Genomic DNA, 5,029 nt, shown 5'->3' with positions numbered 1-5,029 from the left:
CTACGTCATGCCGCCTGCGCTGTCTCATGTTCAGGTTCGGCTGATCCATGATGTGCCTCAGACTCTTGTGGTCCGTGTATATGGTACAACGGACCCCATAGAGGTAATGTCTCCAAATCTTGAGAGCGAATACCACCGCTCCCACCTCCAAATCATGAGTGGGGTATCTCGTCTTGTGCGGCTTTAATTGATGTGATGCATAGGCTATAACACGTCCCCTCTGCATAAGGACTGCTCTTAACCCGGTGATCGATGTATCACAAAATACTACAAAATCCTCGACTCCCTCAAGAAGTGTCAACACTGGGGCCTCGCAAAGTCGCTGTCTGAGAGTCTCGAATGCAGTTGGCTCAGGGCCCCACCAGATATCCTGTATGAATCTCCGGTAGTACCCTACCAATCCCAAAAAGCTCCTGATATCCAAGGGAGATTTCGGAACCTCCCACTACATAACCACCTCAATCTTGGCTGGGTCGACCAAAATCCCCTCCTGGTACACATCGCGTAACCAAAACTCGCACTTCGAGAATTTGACATAAAGCCGTTCTCGCCTCAGAACTCCCAATAGCACGCGGAGATGCTCCTTATGCTGCTCCCTGGTCTTGGAATACACCAAGATGTCATCTATAAACACAATGACCGAGCGATCAAGCATCGGTCGAGATACCCAATTCATCAGGTCCATAAATACTTTCGGCGCATTGGTGAGCCCAAACGGCATCACCACGAACTCGTAATGTCCATAACGAGTCTGGAATGCGGTCTTCTCCACGTCCTCCTCCCTAACCCTGACCTGATGGTATCCGGACCTCAGATCTATCTTGGAGAACCAAGATGCTCCCTGCAACTGATCAAAAAGATCATCTATCCTCAGGAGTGGATAACGGTTCTTCACCATTAACTTGTTCAACTCTCGGTAATCAATGCACATCCGATGCGAACCATCCTTCTTCCTGACGAAGAGAATCGGTGCTCCCCAAGGAGAACTGCTCGGACGGATGAACTGCTTGCCCAACAGTTCCTGCAGCTGTGATGACAGCTCCTGCATCTTTGGTGGTGTCAATCGGTATAACGCCTTGGTGATAGGGGCCACACCTGGCACTAGGTCGATCCTGAACTCAACCTGCCTCTCCGGAGGCACTCTGTGTAACTCCTCCGGAAACATATCAATGAACTCTCTGACGACCGGAACATCCGAAACTGAAACCTGATCCCTGACCAGCGTATCCACCACATACACTAAATAACCAGCACACCCGTGCTCAATATACCGCCGATCTCTGGCAGCTGAGCAAAACCCTGAACCCAGTCTGGTGCCTCGCCGTAGATAACCAGTTCTCCCCCATTTGGGGTTCGAACTACCACCCGCTGACCCTCGGAGTTGATCATGGCACCAAAGCGACTCAACCAGTCCATACCTACAATCACACATACATTCCCCATGGGAATCAGTATCAAGTCTATCAGAAAGGATACCCCGAAGATCTCCAGAATGAAACCCTGATAGACCGAAGAAGCAGAAATCTTGTGTTCGTTAGTGATAGAGACTCGCAACAGGCACTCTAGCTCTCCTACAGGCAAACCGAACTCCCTACTGAACGATCGAGAGACAAACGACCGACTCACCCCCGAGTCGAATAATATCAAAGCATGTAAGGAGTTCACTGACAATGTACCTAATCATAGGTATAACACACATATAAGTATAAAAAAAATATAATCAACAAGATAAGGGATATAATCATACCAACAACGACACCTGGTGTTGTCCTAGCCTCCACGGCTGTAAGCTAGAAGGCGCGTCCCCAAGCCCTCGGGGGCTCTGCTCTACCATTACTCCCGTCAGTAATCCTCACTGTAGCCGGCGCTGAAGCCTGCGTCGGCCTGACAGCAAGCTATGGACAGTTGGTCTTCACATGACCAACCTGATCGCAGCGATAGTAGATCCTCATATCCTGAACCGGAGCTTGCTGGAGACAATCCCTCTCAAAGTGCCCCTCCTTTCTGCATTTGCGGCACGCACTATGTAACGCCCGCAGATTCGGGCTAGTCAATTTAAGGACAATGAGCGTCAAAAATGACTTTTTGATGGAAGATTATTTATAAGGAGTAATCTTAACTAAGTTGTAGTATATGTTACAAGGATTCCGTACATATAAAGAACGCTGAAATCCGAGTTATAACGAAGAAGTTATGACCCGTCGAAGTTTCGCGACAGAACCGACACGACACAGCGCGACGTAAATAGTGAATTTACGATAGAGCGATATTTGGCATTAGCGATCTAAACGAAAGTCTTAGAATACGTTAAACCGAGAGCGTGCATAAAAAGAACGTCCAAATCTGACTTCGTATGAGGAAGTTATGAGTTTTCTAAGTTTCAGCTTAGCAGTAGACAGCTAAAAACTCGAATTTTAGATCGAGTGATTTTTAGCCGACACAACCTAAACAAGAATCGAAGGTCTCGTCAATAGTAGTACAACGGTAAAAAGACAGATGAAAACAGACGTCGGATGAAGAAGTTATGAATTTTTAACAGATTTCCTGTCCCGGTCTGTTAAAAATAATAATATTAAAATTAAATTCAAAATTAGTCGACGAAGTCTAAACGAAAGTTGTAGAGCGTAACTTGACCTACGCGTGCATATAAAGAACGTCAAAAACGGAGCTCGTATGCGAATGTTACGGATTTTAGAAGTTTGGGGCACAAAAATCGAGAAAAATCCCAAAATCCGAGAAATTTTGCATGGCACAGGTTTGGCCACGTAGCACCTGCTCATGGGAGACGCGTGTCCTTTCTCACTGATTCATTCGAATCTTGGCACGTCCGAAGACCGACGCGTGTTTGCTGACTCCTCGCATCCGAAGCCACTTGCCTCATCTCGCATCGGACACCTGGCCTTCGCATCTGCTGCCGCGTGGAGTCTTCTCAGTCGTAGATTTTCGGACTCGCCCCTATAAATAGAGGGGTGCGAGACTTCTTGGGTATAATTTGGAAAATTGCCCCTTTTCACCCTAAATTCAATATTTCTTCCATTCCAACTTCCCCCAAAGCCCCGGTATTATACCAAACACCCAAAATACATCCCGAAGTGCCCGAAGACCCGGAAAATTTTATCTTTTCGGTTTGAAGCTCCACCCTTGCAGGGCCCGGTTTCAGCAAAACATCCCGGTTTTATTAGAAACGATTGTTTTAGGAAACAAAGTGCTGCTCGATTATCGTTAAATCAAGTGAGTGTATAGTCACTTTCATCTTACACATAGATATGAAGTACTTTATATAAAATACGTGCTATGTGAATATATATTGTTTATTTATTTGAGATGGATGATGAATGAATGATTTATATAGGTTTTTAAATAAATTAAATTGTATATGTATTTTTATCTACAAATATGTTGGGTAAAACATGGGTAGATAGTTGATGTGTGATGAAATAAAATGATGAGAGGCCTCGATGTTACTGTGATCCAGTCATCTAGCGGAGTATGGATGACGACCACGGACTTTTCTTGATAGTCCTGTGGAACGCTGGCAGGCTCGCAACCTGTAGGTGTTAATGAGCTTGGGTGTTCATTTGTTGTACTCCATCCCCCACATGGTTGCCTTATTTGACATAAATTGCTGGGAAACCCCCAAAGCAGTGTTGTCGCCCCGATGAAAATCCTTAGGCTAGGTCCCTTGTGATAGTTGTTTTAGGGACGTAAAGTGAGGATAACGGGAATGGGTAATCAAGGTTATTTTTGGTTGATGAAATTAATAAATTTATTGTTGAATGATGAAATTAATAAATTTATTATTTGTGGGTTGAAAACCCTATATGCTCACCAGGCTCCCAAGCCTGACCCACTCAGCTTTTTATATTATATGTAGTGGACCCCGAGCATAGTCGGATGATGATGAGAGATTTTTGGATTATAGGCCAGTAGTTGTAAATACTGTTGTAAGGCTTATAATGTTTTGTTTATGCTTTTGATCTGTATCGAAACATGACATCCCGAGGTTTTGATATAAAATGAAAATATGTATTTCTTAAAGAAAGGTTTTGATAAATTTTTATCATGTTTTGTTTTGGAACAAATTCCGCAACATCTTTTACAAGGATTACTCTGATTTTATATTAAAAGCATAAATTAAATCGGTCTTTTCTGGCCGAGAAATTAGGGGATGTAACACACTACCAGATCTACAAACTCCCGAATGACCCTTCCCGCACTTCCCACAAGTGCAGCCATGTTGGCCCCCAGACCTAGAATCAGCGGTCTTGGGCCGCTTCGGAACAGGGTGTGACTGCGCCGGGGCCTGCCTCTGTTCCTGCAACTATAACTCAATCACCAGCTCACGCCGCCTAGCGGCCTCTTGTAACTCCAGCAATGTATCGCAACGTTAGGTGGCAACAAACTGACGAATGCCAGTCTTGAGCATGCTCAAATAACGTGTCATCTAAGCCTGCTCGGAAGCAAACTCCGGGTAGAACATCGCCCTCTCAGTAAACATGCGGGTGATCTCCGTCACCGACTCAATACCCTGTCTCAAATCCAAGAACTCCTGTGCCAGTCTCTCCCACTTAACCCGCGGAATGTAACGAGTGCGAAACATCTCCCGGAACTGATCCCATGTAACTGCAGCTCTCTGCTCCTCAGAATATGACCCAGTCATCAGTCTCCACCAATCCTTCTCCCCAGACCTCAGCAGGTTCAGAGCGCACCTGACCCTCTATTCAACAGGGCATGAACACGTGAAGAAACATCCCTCCACGTCAGATAGCCACCTCATGGCTATGATCGGGCCCTGAACCCGTCGAAAGTAGGGGGCTTTGTGTTATCGAAGTCCCGGCACTGAAAATCCCGGCTAGTCTCTCTACCAGTGGCGGCTACAGCTGCAGCGGCTGCAGCGACAACCGTCTCAGCAAGGGCTGCATAGTGATCATCGAAATACTCCACCATAGCGGTCTTGATAGACCCAAACATCTCCGACAACTGTGCCCGAAACAGAGTAGCAACCTCATCATGCAGGATCTCTCGAATC

Source organism: Lactuca virosa, chromosome 4 (genome assembly GCF_052849685.1).
Source record: "Lactuca virosa cultivar CGN04683 chromosome 4, Lactuca_virosa_CGN04683_v6, whole genome shotgun sequence".
Taxonomy (NCBI): Eukaryota; Viridiplantae; Streptophyta; class Magnoliopsida; order Asterales; family Asteraceae; genus Lactuca; species Lactuca virosa.
The sequence above is the reverse complement of the archived record's forward strand: the minus strand, read 5'-3'. Positions refer to the sequence as shown.